Source organism: Sminthopsis crassicaudata, chromosome 5 (assembly GCF_048593235.1).
Source record: "Sminthopsis crassicaudata isolate SCR6 chromosome 5, ASM4859323v1, whole genome shotgun sequence".
NCBI classification, from domain to species: domain Eukaryota; kingdom Metazoa; phylum Chordata; class Mammalia; order Dasyuromorphia; family Dasyuridae; genus Sminthopsis; species Sminthopsis crassicaudata.
This window is the reverse complement of record NC_133621.1, coordinates 158352992-158372723: the sequence shown is the minus strand read 5'-3', so window position 1 is coordinate 158372723 and position 19732 is coordinate 158352992.

Sequence of the window (19732 nt, the reverse complement as noted above, 5' to 3'; positions counted from 1 at the left end):
GTACAACAACTCACTAGGCAAAGATAATCTGGAAGACCACCAGAACAGGTTTGTCCAGAGGGGCTGGAGCAGATCAGCACTAGCAGGAAAATAGGAGAGACTAGCGTCCAGAGACAACCAGGGGTGGGGGTGACCTCTGTGGCTAGAAAAGTTATAGAGACTTTTCTGCCAAAGGCTGGCTGCTCTGCTTTGATTACAAAGCAGTAGACCATCAGAGAATTTAAAGCCAAAGGTAGAGGGTATTCTAAAAATGCCAGAACTTAACAAGATCTGTCTATACTCACCCAAAAACAGAAGTGACAAAGCACAGATCACAGCACAGCTGTGCAGTGGCATTTTGCAGCACAAGGCTCTAGCAGGCAGTCACTAATCTGCACATCCATGGGGGTGCAGCATGGTGCAGCCTCTAATCTGCATAGTGGGACTGTACTTCCCTAGGCAGAGACACTTCCCATGCTGTAAAGGAATTCAGTGGGCAACTGTTAATACACACAGCCCCATAGCAGGCTTTGGCTTGAGGTAGTGACACTTTCACTACTCAGCCTCTAGTCCTAGGACAGTTGCTAATCCACACAGTGGGGGTTCTTCACAGGGCACTTCCAAAGCTCGACCTTGCAGGCCTGACTCACTTCCTGTGGGGAACTCTTTCCCAGAGCACTTCTGTACCTGGCCACTCTTTGTAGCCATTTGGTACCTATCTCTGCTTTGTAGAGGAAGCTGGTAACCTCCTGGCCCTGAAGGCAGATCCTACAAGCTTTAAAAAAATGAAGAAAAAAATCAAAAGGATAATTGATAGCTTCTATACAGAGAGAGCAGGTTTTCAACTCTGAGGACAATAATAGCAGAGAGTCTCCAGACAATTGTTGGTCCCCAACACAAAAGGCTCCCCTAGAAGAGACGATTAAAAATCTTAAAAGAGAGCTAGAAGAAAACTGAGGAAAAGAAAAAGAAGCTATGGAAGACAGTAACAACTTCGTGAAATATGAATTGAAAAAGGCAAAAAACTCCCAGGAAGTACAGGAAAACAGAATTTGTGAATTGGAAAAAGTGAAGAGCTCTCAGGAAAATAGGATTTGTGAATTTGAAAAAGAAAACAAGTCATTAAAAAAATTCCATAGAGCAAAACAACTCATTTAAAATTGGATATATATAAAAACAAGTAAAAAAAAAAGCTAATGAAGAAAATAACTCATTAAAAATCAGAACTGAACAAGTAGAAATGCATGATTCATTGAGAAATCAAGAAGCAGTCAAGCAAAATGAAAAAAAAAATGAAAAATTAGAAAAAATATAAAATATATACTTTAAAAAACAACAAACTTGGAAAATAGATCTAGGAGAGATAATCTGAGGACTATTGGATTTCCCAAAAATTATGATGAAAAAAGAGTCTATTTTACAGGAAATCATCAAAGAGAACTGCCCAGATGTAATAGAACCAGAAGGTAAAATAAGCATTAAAAGAAATTATCCAACACTTATGAAAAAGATGCTAAAATAAAAACTCCAAGGAATATTGTGACCAAATTTCAGAACAACCAGATCAAGGAAAAATATTACAAGTAGCCAGGAAAAAAACAATTCAAATACTGAGGTGCCACTCAAGAACTGGCTGCCTCCACATTAAAGGATCGAAGGGCCTGGAATCTCCTATTCTGAAAGGCAAAAACGTTGGAATGCAGTCAAGAATAAACTACCCAGCTAAGCTGAGCATTTTCTTCCAGGGAAGAAGATGGACATTTAATGAAACAGATGAATTCCATTTGTTTCTAAGGAAAACAAAACGAAAAAAAACAAAACAAAACAAAAAAAAAACAGATCTAAACAAAAAAATTGATCTCCAACCATAGGACTCAAGAGAAGTAGAAAAAGGTAAAAGGAACTCTTGAGAACTGTATTTCTGTTGTGGATATAAATAAAGACAACATGTATAATTTGATTTTATTGATATAACATAAAAAAGGGAAATGGAAATGGAAAGGGAGAAAGGGAAAAGGGGATATTAAAAGAGGGAAACTACATCCCATGAAGAGGCAAAGGAAACCTATCATATCTGAGGATATGAGGAAGAGGAATATTGTGTGAATCTAACTTTCATCAGAGTTGTCTCAAAGAGAAAATAATTGACATATTTGTTTTACAGAGAAACTTCACTCATCTCATTAAAAAGTGGGAGAGGAAAGGGGAAAAGAAAAAGAGTAAAAAGGGAAGAGTATAAGAAAGGGGAAAGGATTCAAAGAGAGGAGGAAGGGATCCTAAAGAGGGAGAGCTACGTGAAGCAAGTGGAGCCTATAAGTTTAATACTGGGAAAGAGGGTAAGGGACGGGCAACAAAAAGAAAAACATAAGCTGTGGATAATATGATGGCAGGAAATACAGAATTATAATTTTAATCGTAAACATGAATGGGATGAATAAAGCAGAGGAAGATAGCAGGCTGGATCAAAAGTCAGAACCCTACAATATGTTGTTGACAGGATACACATTTAAAGCAGGGAGATAGCATACAGAGTAAAAGTAAAAGGCTGGAGCAAAATTGAAAATGATTCATGTGAAGTCAAAAAAACAGGGGTAGCCTGCAAACAAAAGCAAAAATTGATCTAATTAATAGAAATAAGGAAGGAAACTATATCTTGCTACAGAGTGGCATAGATAATGAAGCAATATCAATATTAAACATATATGCACTAAGTGGTATAACATCTAACTTTCTAAAGGAGAAGTTAAGAGGATTGCAAGAAGAAATTGAAAGCAAAACTATAATAGTGGTTTAATGACCAAGAAAAAATAACAAAATTCACATGGAAGAATAAAAGGTCGAGAATTGCAAGGGAACTAATGAAAAAAAAGTCAGAGGAAGGTGGTCTAAGTGTACCTGATCTAAAGCTATATTATATAGCAGCAGTCACCAAAACCATTCGGTATTGGCTAAGAAATAGACTGGTCGATCAGTGGAACAGATTAGATACAAAGGACAAAAAAGGGTACATCTATAGCAATCTAGTCTTTGACAAATCCAAAGATACCAACATTAGGTATAAAAATTTATTATTTGGAAAAAACTGTTGGGAAAACTGGAAATTAGTATGGCAGAAATCGGATATGGATCCACACTTAACACTATATACCAAGATGATATCAAAATGGGTCCATGATTTAGGCATAAAGAATGAGATCATAAATAGATTAGAGAAACAGAAAATAGTCTACCTCTCAGACCTGTGGAGGAGGAAGGAATTTATGATCAGAGGAGAACTAGAGATCATTATTGATTACAAAATAGAAGATTTTGATTACATCAAACTAAAAAGTTTCTGTACAAATAATACTAATGCAAACAAGATTAGAAGGGAAGTAACAAATTGGGAAAATATTTTTAAAAGTAAAGGTTCTGACAAAGGTCTCATTTCCAAATTCTGTAGAGAACTGACCCTAATTTATTTATTTATTTTTTTATTCATTTTTCCAAATTATCCCCTCCCTCCCTCCAATCCCTCCCCCCAATGGCAGGCAACACCATACATTTTACATGTGTTACAATATAACCTAGATACAATATATGTGTGTAAATACCATTTTCTTGTTGCACATTAATTATTAGCTTCCGAAGGTATAAGTAACCTGAGTAGATAGACAGTAGTGCTAACAATTTACATTCGCTTCCCAGTTTTCCTTCTCTGGGTATAGTTATTTCTGTCCATCATTGATCAACTGGAAGTGAGTTGGATCTTCTTTATGTTGAAGATTTCCACTTCCATCAGAATACATCCTTATACAGTATTGTTGTTTAAGTGTATAGTGATCTTCTGGTTCTGCTCATTTCACTCAGCAACAGTTGATTTAAGTCTCTCCAAGCCTCTCTGTATTCCTCCTGCTGGTCATTTCTTACAGAGCAATAATATTCCATAACCTTCATATACCACAATTTACCCAACCATTCTCCAATTGATGGACATCCATTCAACTTCCAGTTTCTAGCTACAACAAAAAGAGCTGCCACAAACATTTTGGCACATACAGGTCCCGTTCCACTCTTTAGTATTTCTTTGGGATATAATCCCAATAAAAGCAATGCTGGGTCAAAGGGTATGACAACCTTTTGGGCATAGTTCCAAATTGCTCTCCAGAATGGCTGGATTCTTTCACAACTCCACCAACAACGTATCAGTGTCCCAGTTTTTCCACATCCCCCCCAACATTCATCATTATTTGTTCCTGTCATCTTAGCCAATCTGACAGGTGTGTAGTGGTATCTCAGAGTTATCTTAATTTGCATTTCTCTGATCAGTAGTGATTTGGAACACTCTTTCATATGAGTGGAAATAGTTCCAATTTCATCATCTCAGAATTGTCTGTTCATATCCTTTGACCATTTATCAATTGGAGAATGCTTTGATTTCTTATAAATTAAGGTCAGTCCCTGATTTATAGGAAACCAAACTATTCTCCAATTGATAAATGGTCAAGGGATATGAACAGACAATTCTCAGATGATGAAATTGAAACTATTTCCACTCATATGAAAGAGTGTTCCAAATCACTACTGATCAGAGAAATGCAAATTAAGACAACTCTGAGATACCACTACACAACTGTCAGATTGGCTAAGATGACAGGAACAAATAATGATGAATGTTGGGGGGGGGATGTGGGAAAACTGGGACACTGATACGTTCTTGGTGGAGTTGTGAAAGAATCCAGCCATTCTGGAGAGCAATTTGGAATTATGCCCAAAAGGTTATCAAACTGTGCATATTCTTTGACCCAGCATTGCTGCTATTGGAATTACATCCCAAGGAAATACTAAAGAAGGGAAAGGGACCTGTATGTGCCAAAATGTTTGTGGCAGCTCTTTTTGTTGTATCTAGAAACTGGAAGATGAATGGATGTCCATCAATTGGAGAATGGTTGGGTAAATTATGGTATATGAAGGTTATGGAATATTATTGCTCTGTAAGAAATGACCAGCAGGAGGAATACAGAGAGTCTTGGAGAGACTTACATGAACTGATGCTGAGTGAAATGAATAGAACCAGACGATCTCTGTACACTTCAATGCTGTATGAAGAGGTATTCTGATGGAAGTGGATATCATCAACATAAAGAAGATCCAACTCAATTCCAGTTGATCAATGATGGAAAGAAATAACTAAACCCAGAGAAGGAACACTGGGAAGTGAATGTAAATTGTTAGCACTACTGTTTATCTACCCAGGTTACTTATACCTTCGGAATCTAATACTTAATGTGCAACAAGAAAATGGTATTTACACACATATATTGTATCTAGGTTATATTGTAACACATGTAAAATGTATGGGATTACCTGTCATTAGGGGAGGGAGTGAAGGGAGGGGGAATAATTTGGAAAAATGAATACAAGGGATAATATTATAAATAAAAAAAAAATTATAAAAAAATACAATAGTGGGAGAGCTCATCCATTCTCACTCAGAATTAGAGAAATCAAACCACAAAACAAATAAGAAAGAAATTAAAGAGGTAAAGACAATATTAGAAAACTTAGGTGAGGACTTCTTGCCAAGATGGCGGCATGGAGGCAGAAAGCTGCTTGAACTCCTCGTTTATTCTCAGAACTTACTTCATGACAAGCCTCAGAGTTAATACTTGACCAGAAAAGAAACCCACAAATAATCACCAAGAGAAGAAATCCTTGAAATTCGCCAGAGAAGGTCTGTGTTTGCTCGGGGGAGGGTCAATCAGACTGGGCGCAGACTGAGGGCAGGCAAGCCAGAGCAAGACAGACAGCTCACACAGCTCAGACCCAAGGGGGAGGGGTACAATCTCTGCCATTTCTGGGAAAAGGCTTTTACCGCACTGTGGATACTCTGTCTTGTCAGCAAGCCAGGAGCAGCAGATGGTGTAAACACTGGAGGTGAGCATTAAAACCCCAGAAAGCTAGCATCTCTCAGAACCCGCCACCCCCAACCCCCACCTGGAGTGACTCAGTGCGTTCTCAGAGCCTCAGAGCGCAGACTCAGTGCAGCCATGGCTATTCTGTAGTGCCTCTCTGCTGCCCTATCCCCAGTCTCTAGAGGAAGCCCATTAACACCATCCAGCTCCATCCCCCCCCAAAACAGACCAATTGTTTCTCTTGTCAGTTTGTTTTCTTCCATTCCGCTCCTGACAAAATGAACAAAAAATTCAAAAGGGCTCTAACCATTGACAGCTTCTGTGTGTAGAGAGAGCAGACTTCAAATACTGAGGAGACTAAAAACAGACTGTCCCCAGAGGAATCCCCAAAGGGGGATATGATCTGCTCCTCAATACAAAAGAATCTCATTGAAGATATCAAAAAGGCTCTCATAAAAGAGCTAGATGAGAAATGGGAAAAGGAAAGGGAAGCTTGGCAAGAGAACCTGGAGAAGTCATTCCACGCATTTAAAGACAGAGTGGATAAAGAAAACAAATCATTGAGAAATAAAATCAGTGAATTAGAAAAGGCAAACAACTCCAAGGAAAACAGGATTAGGGAGCTGGATAAAGAAATCAGCTCTCTAAAAATAAAATGGATAAAATGGAAAAAAAAACTCCATAGAAGAGAAAAACACAATTGGACAATTACAAAAAGATATAAAAAAAGTGAGTGAAGAATATACATCATTGAAAATTATACTGGAACAAGTAGAAATGAATGACTCAAGGAGAAACCAAGAGGTAGTCAAGCAAAAACAGAGAAATGAAACAATGGAAAAGAATGTCAAGTACCTTATTAGAAAGACAACAGAACTGGAAAACAGATCCAGGAGAGCCAATTTGAGAATAATCGGACTCTGTGAAAAATGTGAGGAAAAAAAAAAGAGCTTGGACACTATTTTCCAGGAAATTGTCAAAGAGAACTGCCCAGACATTCTGGAAACAGAGGGTAAAATAGACATTAAAAAATTTCATCGATCACCTACTGAAAGGGACCTTAAATCAAAACACCAAGAAATATAGTGGCCAAGTTCAAGAACCATCAGACAAAGGAAAAAATATTGGAAGCTGATAGAAAAAATCAATTCAGATATGGAGGAGCCACAATAAGGATAACCCAGGATCTAGCAGCATCTACATTAAAAGAACAAAGGGCCTTTAATATGATATTCCGAAAGGCTAAGGAACTTGGTATGCAGCCAAGAATAATTTACCCAGCAAGAATGAGCATCGTTTTCCAGGGAAGAAGATAGACATTTAACGAAATAAATGAATTCCATCTATTCTTGATGAAAAAAACAGACCTACATAAAAGGTTTGATCTTCAAATACATAACTCAAGAGATGTCTAAAAAGGTAAAAAGAAATCTTGAGAACTATATTTCTGCCAAAAAAATATGTAAACAACATATGTACAATTTGTCTTAGAAACTAGAGGTGGAAAGGAAATTATATCATAAAAAAGTGTAAAGTGGTGGTACTACATCTCATGAAGAGGCAAAGGTAACCTATTATATCTGAGAGAAAGAAAGGAGGGAGATGAACATAGTGTGTATCAATCGATTTATGGTGAAACTTCTTCCACTTCATTGAAAAGTGAAAGGGAAGGAATAAGCTAAGGAGAAAGGAATACAGAAATTTCGAGGAAAAGGGGTAAAATAAGGGGAGGAACTTTAAGGTGGGGGAGGGATCCTAAAAAGGGAGGGCTGTGAAAAGCAATTGGTGTTCACAAGTTTAATACTGGGTAGGGGGGTAAGAGGGAAGGAAAAGGGAAAAGCATAAGCAGGGGTTAATAGGATGGCAAGCAATATAGAATTAGTCATTTTAACCATAAATGAGAATGGGGAAAATTGCCTCATAATGAGGAAGCAGTTAGCAGACTGGATTAAAAGTCAGAATCCTACTATATGTTGTTTACAGGAAACAGACCGAAACAGGGTGAGACATTCAAAATAAAAGTAAAAGGGTGGAGCAGAATCTACTATGCTTCAGGTGAAGCCAAAAAAGCAGGGGTAGCCATCCTCATCTCAGATCAAGCAAAAACAAAAATTGATCTAATTAAAAGAGATAAGGAAGGGCATTATATCCTGCTGAAGGGCAGCATCAATAATGAAGCAGTTTCAATATTAATCATATATGCACCAAGTGGTGAAGCATCTAAATTCTTAAAAGAGAAATTAAGAGAGCTGCAAAAATAAATAGACAGCAAAACTATAATAGTGGGAGATCTCAACCTTGCACTCTCAGAATTAGATAAATCAAACCACAAAATAAATAAGAAAGAAGTCAAAGAGGTAAATATAATACTAGAAAAGTTTGATATGATAGATCTTTGGCGAAAGTTAAATGGAGACAGAAAGGAGTACACTTTCTTCTCAGCAATTCATGGAACCTATAAAAAAATTGATCATATACTAGGGCACAAAAACCTCAAAATCAAATGCAGTAAGGCAGAAATAGTAAATGCATCCTTTTCAGACCACAATGCAATCAAAATTACATTTAATAAAAAGCCAGGGGAAAATAGACCAAAAAATAATTGGAAACTAAATAATCTTATACCAAAGAATGATTAGGTAAAACAGCAAATCATAAACATAATTAATAACTTCACCCAAGAAAATGACAATAATGAGACATCATACCAAAATGTGTGGGACACAGCCAAAGCAGTAATAAGGGGAAGTTTTATATCTCTACAGTCCTACTTGCATAAAATAGAGAAAGAGAGGGCCAACTCAAATTGCTAGAAAAGGAATGAATTAAAAACCCCCAGACAAACACAAAACTTGAAATTCAAAAAATAAAAGATGAGATTAATAAAATTTAAAGTAAAAAAAAAAACTATTGAATTAATTAATAAAACTAAGAGTTGGTTCTATGAAAAAAACAACAAAATAGACAAACCATTAGTAAATCTGATTAAAAAAAGGAAAGAGAAAAAGCAAATTGTTAGTCTTGAAAATGAAAAGGGTGAACTCACCACTAATGAAGAGGAAAGTAGAACAATAGTTAGGAGCTACTTTGTTCAACTTTAGGCCAATAAATTCGATAACTTAAATGAAATGGAAGAATACCTTCAAAAATATAGTTTGCCCAGATTAACAGAGGAAGAAGTAAGTAGTCTAAAGAGTTCCATCTCAGAAAAAGAAATAGAGCAAGCTATCAACCAACTTCCTAAGAAAAAGTCCTCAGGACCAGATGGATTTACATGTGAATTCTACTAAACATTTAAAAAACAACTAACTCCAATGCTATGTAAACTATTTGAAAAAATAGGGATTGAAGGAGTACTAACAAATTCCTTCTATGACACAGACATGGTACTGATACCTAAACCAGGTAGATTGAAAACTGAGAAAGAAAACTATAGACCAATTTCCTTAATGGATATTGATGCTAAAATCTTAAATAAGATATTAGCAAATAGACTTCAGCAAATCATCCCCAGGATAATACACTATGACCAAGTGGGATTTATACCAGGAATGCAGGGCTGGTTTAATATTAGGAAAACTATTAGTATAATTGATCATATTAATAATCAAATTAATAAAAACCATATGATCATCTCAATAGATGCAGAAAAAGCATTTGATAAAATCCAACATCCATTACTACATAAAACGCTTGAGAGTATAGGAATAAATCGACTATTCCTTAAAATAATAAGGAGCATATATTTAAAACCTTCAGTAAACATATGTAATGGCGATAAACTGGAACCTTTCCCTGTAAGATCAGGAGTGAAACAAGGTTGCCCACTATCACCATTACTATTCAATATAGTACTAGAAACTCTAGCCTCAGCAAAAGAGCCGAGAAAGAGATTCAAGGAATTAGAATAGGAAATGAGGAAATCAAATTTTCACTTTTCACAGATGACATGACAGTATACTTAGAGAACCCCAAAGCCTCTGCTAAAAAGCTATTAGAAATAATTTAGAACTTTAGCAAAGTTGCAGGATACAAAATAAATCCACATAAATCCTCAGCATTTTTATACATTACCAACACAATCCAACAGCAAGAGATACAAAGAGAAATTCCATTCAAAATAACGGTCGATTGTATGTGCCAAAATTAATGGATGCCCATCCATTGGAGAATAGTTGGGTAAATTATGCTATATCAATGTTATGGAATATTATTGTTGTGTAAGAAATGACCAACAGGAGGAATACAGAGAGGCTTGGAGAGACTTACATCAACTGATGCTGAGTGAAACGAGCAGAACCAGAAGATCATTACACACTTCAACAATGATACTATATGAGGATGTATTCTGATGGAAGTGGATTCCTTCAACATAGAGAAGAGCTAATACAATTCCAGTTGATCAATGATGGACAGAATCAGCTACATTCAGAAAAGGAACACTGGGAAATGAGTGTAAACTGTTAATTTTACCTTCTGAATCCAATTTTTCTTGTGCAACAAGAGAACTGTACGGATCTGCACACATATATTGTATCTAGAAAATACTTTAACATGTTTAACAAGTATATGACAACCTGCCATCTAGGGGAGGGGGTGGAGGGAGGGATGGGAAAAGTTGTAACAGAAGTGAGTGCAAGGAACAATGGTGTAAAAATTACCCATGATTTTGTTCTGTCAATAAAAAGCTATAATTAAAAAAAAAAAAAAAGAAAAGAAAAAAAAAGAAAAAGAAAAATTAGGTATCATAGATCTTTGAAGAAAATTAAATGATGACAGAAAGGAGCATACTTTCTTCTCAAAAGTTCATGGAAACTATATAAAAATTGACCATGTATTAGGACATAAAGACCTCAAAATTAAATGCAGGAAGGCAGAAAACACCAATAAAATAGATAAGCCTTTGGCAAATCTTATTAGAAAAAGGAAAGACGAAAATCAAATTGTTAGTCTTAAAAATGTAAAAAGGGAAAATTTCCACCAATGAAGAGCAAATTAGAGCAATAATAAGGAGTTACTTTGCCCAACTTTATATCAATAAATTTCATAACCTAAGTGAAATGGATCACTACCTCCAAAAATATAGGCTTCCCAGATTAACAGAAGAGGAAGTAAATTGTCCCATTTCAGAAAAAAATAGGACAAGATATTAATCAATCCCCTAAGAAAAAAATCCTCAGGACCGGATGGATTTAAGTGTGAATTCTACTAAACATTTAAAGAACAATTAGCCCCAATGCTATATAAACTATTTGAAAAAATAGGGAATGAAGGAATCATACCAAATTCCTTTTATGACACAGGCATGGTACTGATACCTAAACCAGGTAGATTGAAAACAGAGAAAGAAAAGTATAGACTAATCTCCCTAATGAATATTGATGCTAAAATCTTAAATAAGATATTAGCAAAAAGACTACAGAAAATCATCCCCAGGATAATACACCATGCTCAAGTCGGGTTTATCCTAGGAATACAGGACTAGTTCAATTTTAGGAAAACTATTAGTATAAATTTCCATATTAATAGCCAAATTAACAAAAACCATATGATCATCTCAATAGATGCAGAAAAAACATGTGATCAAATACAACATTCATTCCTATTAAAAACACTTGAGACTGTAGGAATAAATGGACTTTTCCTTAAAATAATCAGTAGCATCTATTTAAAACCATCAATAAGCGTCATATGTAATGGGGATAAACTGCAACCATTCCCAATAAGATCAGGTGTAAAACAAGTTTGCCAACTATCAAAATTACTATTCAATATTGTATTAGAAATGCTATCTTTGGCAGTAAGAGTTGAGAAAGAAATTAAAGGAATTAGAGTAGGTAATGAAGAAACCATAGTATCACTCTTTGCTGATGATGTAATGGTATACTTAGAGAATCTCAGAGATTCTTCTAAAAAGCTATTAGAAATAATCCACACCTTTAGCAAACTTGCAGGTTACAAAATAAACCCACATAAATCATCATCATTCTTATATATCCCTAACAAAATCCAACAGTTAGAGTTACAAAGAGAAATTCCATGTAAATTAACTACTGATAGTATAAAATATTTAGCAATTTATCTGCCAAGGGAAAATCAGAAACTATATGAGAAAAACTACAAAACAATTTACACGCAAATTAAGTCGGATGTAACCAACAGGAAAAATACTAAATGCTCTTGGATTAAGAGAGTAAATATAATAAAGATGACAATACCACTTAAAAGTAATCTATTTATTTAGCGCTATACCAATTAGACTCTCAAAAAAACTATTTTAATGACCTTGAAAAAAATAAGAACAAAGTTCATATGGAAAAACAAAAGGTCAAAAATTTCAAGGGAATTAATGAAAAAAAAAATCAAATGAAGGTGGTCTAGCTGTACCAGATCTAAAATTATATTATAAAGCAGAAGTTACCAAAACCATTTGGTATTGGCTAAGAAATAGTCTTATTGAACAGTAGAATAGGTTGGCTTCAAAGGACAAAACAGCCAATAATGTTAATATTAATTGTTTGAGAAACCCAAAGATCCCAGCTTTTGGGATAAGGATTCACTGTTTGACAAAAATTGCTGGGAAAATTGGAAATTACTTTGACAGAAAATAGGCATTGACCCACACTTAAAACCATACACCAAGATAAGGTCGAAATTGGTTCATGACCCAGGCATAAAGATTGCGATTATAAATAAATTAAAAGAACATAGGATAGATTACCTCTCAGACCTGTGGAAGAGAAAGGAATGTATGACCAAAGAAGAAATAGAGATCATTATTGATCATAAAATAGAAAAATTTGATTATATCAAATTGAAAAGTTTTTGTACAAACAAAACAAATGCAAGCAACATTAGACGGGAAGCAATAAACTGGGAAAACATTTTTTACAGTCAAATGTTCTGATAAAGGCCTCATCTCTGAAATATATAGAGAATTGACTCTATAAGAAATCAAGACATTCTCAAATTGATAACTGGTCAAAGGATATGAACAGATAATTTTCTGACAAAGAATTTGAAACTATTTCTAGCCATATGTAAAGATGCTCCAAGTCATTATTAATCAGAGAAATGTAAATTAAGACAACTCTGAGTTACCACTACACACCTGTCAGATTGGCTAGAATGACAAAGAAAGATAATGCCAAATTTTGGAGGGGATGTGGGAAAACTATGACACTGATACATTGTTGGTGGAATTGTGAATACATCCAGCCATTCTGGAAAGCAATTTGGAACTATGCTCAAAAAGTTATCAAACTGTGCATACCCTTTGATTCAGCAGTATTACCACTGGGCTTATATTCCGAAGAGATTTTAAGGAAGGGCAAGTGACTGTATGTGCAAGAATGTTTGTGGCAGCCCTCTTTGTATTGCCCAGAAACTGGAAATTGAATGGATGCCCATAAATTGGAGAATGGCTGAATAAATTATAGTTTCTGAATATGATGGAATATTATTGTTCTGTAAGAAATGACCAACAGGATGATTTCAGAAAGGCCTGGAGAGACTTACATGAACTGATGCTGAGTGAAATGAGCAGGACAAGGAGATCATTATATACTTCAACAATTCTGATGTATGTGGTCCTCTCCAACAATGAGATGAACCAAATCAGTTCCAATAGAGCAGTAATGAACTGAAGCAGCTACACTCAGGGAAAGAACTCTAGGAGATGACTATGAAGCACTACATAGAATTCCCAATCCCCCTATTTTTGTCTGCTTTTATTTTTTATTTCCTTCACAGACTAATTGTACACTATTTCAAAGTCCAATTCTTTTTGTAAAGAAAAACAACTGTTTGGACATGTATACATACATTGTATTTAACTTATACTTTAACATATTTAGCATGTATTGTTCAACCTGCTATCTGGGCGAAGGGGTGGGGGGAAGGAGGAGGAAATTTGAAACAAAAGGTTTTGCAATTTGTCAATGCTGAAAAATTACCTATGCATATATCTTGTAAATAAAAAAGGTATAACAAAAAAATAACCAAGTTCCAATGTTGAAAAAGTTTACTAGTAATGCTAAATATATAATTATGAATTAGGTAATAGAGGAGGAAATGACCATGCTCCTCATTAAGATATTTTTAAACTAATACTGTGTAAGTTAAATGAGATAGTCAGGCATTCATTCCCAATACTGATGATATTACAGGTATAAAACAATAAGATAAAACTTATAAAACTTAGATGTATGAGAATATCATGGTGGATCTTGTATTAAATTAAGGATATCCTACACTGATAACATTATATATATATATATATATATATATATATATATATATACACATACATACATACATACATTCACTTATATATCTTCTTTAAGGAAACTGAAAAGTTAACTTGATTCTACTAAGCTTTATTTGCCAGATAGTTATCAGAAAAAGAAAGATTAGTCACAGTAATATGTCAAAGACTTCTAAATATCCCCATTCACAGCAATCACAATACTACAGAAGTAACAGAGATGCATGACCAGTCAAAATAATTCTGCTTCATAACTCATACAGGAAAAAAAAAAAGTGGGTGAAAAAGGCTTCTTGAGACATGTGAAACATGCTAAAATATGACAAAAGTTAATATCCTAGGCTTATATTTCAGATGAAATTTTATCTCAAATCAGGAATGAAGACAAAAATCAGGACTGCATTTGAGAAACTGGATACCTGATAAAAATATTTATGTTTCTTTTATTTTCTTTTAAAATTACATTGATACAAACACAGGGATATATTTGACATAATCTGCTTCTTACTATCATTTCCACTTTAACACATTGAATTGAGAATGATGAAAAATATTATAAACATATACAACTGTGCAAAACAAATTCCTATGTTGTCAATGTCTTATATTTCTCACACTCCCACACTCCATGCAACCATGCATACACACACACACACACACACACACACATATGCACACACGCACACACACTTCTTCATGATTCCATATTATTTTGCCCTCTGTCTACTTGTGAATCCTGATTGTGTGAGATGATTTCCTTAACTTTTCTATCACTTCATATCCAGTGTATTTTTCTTCTCTTCCTCTTCCATTAATTTTTAAAATTAAAATCATGATGTCTTAACAAAAGACAGCCACTCCTTTGGTCAATTTAGCCTCCCTCTCTGAACTTTGATAATGATTAGCTTCAGATTCAACATATTTCTTATCTCCCCATATGAAAATGGTAGTAGTTTATTCTGATTTAGGGTTTTGTTATCCTTTTAAATTTACTTTTAAATTGCTTGTAACTCTTATTACTGAATGTTATGTTTTCTATGCAATACAGTCTTTTTAATTTAAAAAAAAGTTTGGAAATCCTTGATTTTGTTGAAGTTCAATTTCTTTCCCCCCACTGCTACCCAGAATTATACTCAATTTTTCCGGGGTAAATTTTTCTAGGTTATATATTAACATTGTTTACCTTCTGGAATACTGTATTCCAAGCTCTCTGTAGTTATAGCTGCTAAGAAATGAAATGTGAGAATCTGATTATGGATGCTTGGTCCTTGAATTTTTTTTTTTTTTCCGTGTTGTTATTTGCAGTATTTTTACCCCTTTGATGTGGAAGCTCAGAATTTTGGATATTATCTTCTTGGAAGGTTTTATTTGGAATTTCCTTTAGGAAATGATTGGCAGATAATTTTTATTTTCACTCTTCCTTCTGTTTTACAAGATTCACTGTCTAAGAGGAGAGGAATTTTTTTTTTTTTAATATTTCTCGAAATATTATGTGTAGGGACTTCCAGCCAAGATGGCGGCATGGAGGCAGACAGCTGCTTGAGCTCCACATTTTCTCTCAGGACTTACTTCATGACAAGGCTTGGAGTTAATGCTTGACTGGAAAAGAAACCCAAAAATAATCACCAACAGAAGACATGATTCAGATTCACCAGAAAAAGTCTGTGTTTGCTTGGGGGAGGGTCGAACAGACTGCGCGCAGACTGGGGGCAGACAACGAGAGCAAGACAGGCAGCTTACACAGCTGAGACCAGTGTGGGGAGGAGTACGATCACTTCTGTTTCTGCAAAAAGACTTATACCCCAGTGTGGATACTCCTTCTTGGCAGCAAGCCAAAAGCAGCAGAGAAGATGTAATTACCAGAGGTGAAGAATAAAACCACAGAAAGTTGGTTTCTCTTGGGACCAGCCATCCCCACCACCACCCAGAGTGATTCAGCACTTTCTCAGAGCCTCAGAACTCAGACACAACACAGCCATCTCTGTCCTGTTAGTGCCTCGCTGCTGTCTGACTCAGTCTGTAGAGAAAGCTCCTTAACACCATCCAGCCCCATCCTCCCCAGAAACAGACCAATTGTTTCTCTTGTCAATTTGTTTCTTTGAGTCCTGCTCTGGCAAAATGAACAAAAAATTCAAAAGGGCTCTAACCATTGACAGCTTCTGTATGAAGAGAGAGCAGACTTCAAATATTGAAAACACTAAAAGCAGATTTTCTTCAGAGGAATCCCCTGAGGGGGATATATGCTGCTCCTCAATACAAAAGAATCTCATGGAGGAAATCACAAAGGCTCTCTCAAGAGAGCTAGAAGAGAAATGGGAAAAGGAAAGGGAAGCTTGGCAAGAGAGCCTGAAAAAGTCATTCCATGCATTTAAAGACAGAATGGATAAAGAAAACAAATCATTGAGAAATAAAATTAGTGAATTAGAAAAGGTAAACAACTCCAAGGAAAACAGGATTTGTGAGCTGGAAAAAGAAAACAGCTTTCTAAAAAATAAAATGGATGAAGTGAAAAAAAATTCCATAGAAGAAAAAAAAAAACTCACTTCAAAACTCAATTGGATAATTACAAAAAGATATAAAAAAAGTGAGTGAAGAAAATACATCATTGAAAATTAGACTCAAACAAGTAGAAATGAATGGCTCAAGGACAAACCAAGAAGTAGTCAAGCAAAACCAGAAAAACAAAACAATTGAAAAGAATGTCAAGTACCTTATTGGAAAGACAACAGACATGGAAAACAGCTCCAGGAGAGACAATTTGAGAATAATCGGACTCCCTGAAAAATGTGAGGGAAAAAAAGAGCCTGGACACTATTTTCCAGGAAATTGTCAAAGAGAACTGCCCAGACATTTTGGAAACAGAGGATAAAATAGAAATTGAAAAAATCCATCCATCACCTACTGAAAAGGACCCTGAAATCAAAACACCAAGAAATATACTGGCCAAGTTCAAGAACCACGAGACAAAGGAAAAAATAATGGAAGCTGCTGGAAAAAAGCAATTCAGATATGGAGGAGCCACAATAAGGATAACCCAGGATCTAGCAACATCCACATTAAAAGAACGAAGGGCCTGGAATATGATATTCTGAAAGGCTAAGGAACTTGGAATGCAGCCAAGAATAACTTACCCAGCAAAATTTAGCATCGTTTTCCAGGTAAGAAGATGGACATTTACCGAAATAAATGAATTCCACTTATTTTTGATGAAAAAACCAGAACTACACAAAATGTTTGATCTCCAAATACAGAACTCAATAGATTTCAAAAGAGGTAAAAAGAAATCTTGAGAACTACATTTTTGCCATAAAGATATGTAAAGAACACATGCATAATTTGTCCTAGAAACTAGAAGTGGAAAGGAAATTATATCATAAAAAAGGGTTAAGTGGTGGTACTACATCTCATGAAGAGGCAAAAGTAACCTATTAGATCTGAGAGAAAAAAAGGAGGGAAAAGAACATAGTGTGTATCAACAGACATATTTGATTTGTAGTGAAACTCCTTCCACTTCATTGAAAAGTGAGAAGGAAAGAGTAAGCTAAAGGTAAGGCAATATGGAAATTGTTAGAAAAAGGGGAAAAAAAAAACCCCAAACACGAAACTTGAAATTCTGAAAATAAAAGGTGAGATTAATAAAACTGAAAGTAAAAAAAAAAAAAACAAAAAACAAATAAAACCTATTGAATTAATTAATAAAACTAAGAGTTGGTTCAATAAAGCCAATAAGGCCAATAAATTTGATAACTTAACTGAAATGGATGACTACCTCCAAAAATATAGGCTTCCCAGATTAACAGAGAAGGAGGTAAACTGCTTAAATAGTCCCATTTCAGAAAAAGAAATAGAACAAGCTATTAACCAAATGCCTAAGAAAAAATCCCCAGTACCAGATGGATTTACATGTGAATTCTACCAAACATTTAAAGAACAACTTAGAAACCCCAAAAAACCCCAAAGACTCTGCTAAAAAGCTATTAGAAATAATTCAGAACTTTAGCAAAGCTGCAGGATACAAAATAAATCCACATAAATCCTCAGGATTTTTATACATTACCAACACAATCAAAGAGCAAGACATACAAAGAGAAATTCCATTCAAAATAACAGATGACAATACAAAATATTTGGGAATATATCTACCAAAGGAAAGTCAGGAATTATATGAGCAAAATTACGAAACATTGCCACAAAAATAAAGTCAGATTTAAATAATTATAAAGACATTAAGTGCTCTTGGATAGGCCGAGCGAATATAATTAAGATGACAATACTCCCTGAACTTATCAACTTATTTAGTGCTATACCAATCAGACTCCCAAGAAACTATTTTAATGACCTAGAAAAATAACAACAGAATTCATATGGAACAACAAAAAGTCGAGAATTTCAAGGGAAGTAATGGAAAAAAAAAAAAAAAACTAAATGAAGGTAGTCTATCTGTACCTGATCTAGAACTATTTTACAAAGCAACAGTAACAAAACCCATTTGGCATTGGCTAAGAAATAGGCTAGTTGATCAGTGGCATAGGTTAGGTTCACAGGGCAAGATAGTGACTAAAAATAGCAATCTAGTGTTTAACAAACCCAAAGATCCCAACTTTTGGGATAAGAATTCATTATTTGACAAAAACTGCTGAGAAAACTGGAAATTAGTATGGCAGAAACTAGGCATGGACCCACATTTAAAACCACATACTAAGATTAGATCAAAATGGGTCCAAGATTTAGGCATAAAGAACAAGATCATAAATAAATTAGAGGAACTTAGGATAGTTTACCTGTCAGACTTCTGGAGGAAGAAGGAATTTGTGTCCAAAGGAAAACTAGAGATCATTATTGATCACGAAATAGAAAAATTTGATTACATCAAATTAAAAAGGTTTTGCACAAACAAAACTCATGCAAACACTATCAGAAGGGAAGTAACAAATTGGGAAATATTTTTACAGTTAAAGGTTCTTATAAAGGTCTCATCTCCAAAACATACAGAGAATTAACTTTAATTTATAAGAAATCAAGCCATTCTCTAATTGATAAATGGTCAAAGGAAATGAACAGACAATATTCAGATGATGAAATTAAAACTATTTCCACTCATATGAAAGGGTGTTCCAAATCACTATTGATCAGAGAAATGCAAATTGAGACAACTCTGAGATACCACTACACACCTGTCAGATTGGCTAAGATGACAGGAAGAAATAACAATGAATGTTTGATGGGCTGTGGGAAAAGTGGGACACTGATGCATTGTTGGTGAAAGAATCCAACTATTCTGGAGAGCAATCTGGAATTATGCCCAAAAATTTATCAAACTGTGCATACCCTTTGGCCCAGCAGTGCTACTACTGGGCTTATATCCCAAGGAAATACTAAAGAAGGGAAAGGGACCTGTATGTGCCAAAATGTTTGTGGCAGCCCTTTTTGTAGTGGCTAGAAACTGGAAAATGAATGGATGTCCATCAATTGGAGAATGGCTGAATAAATTATAGTTTCTGAATATGATGGAATATTATTATTTTTTAAGAAATGACCAACAGATGGAATACAGAGAGGCTTGGAGAGACTTACATCAACTGATGCTTAGTGA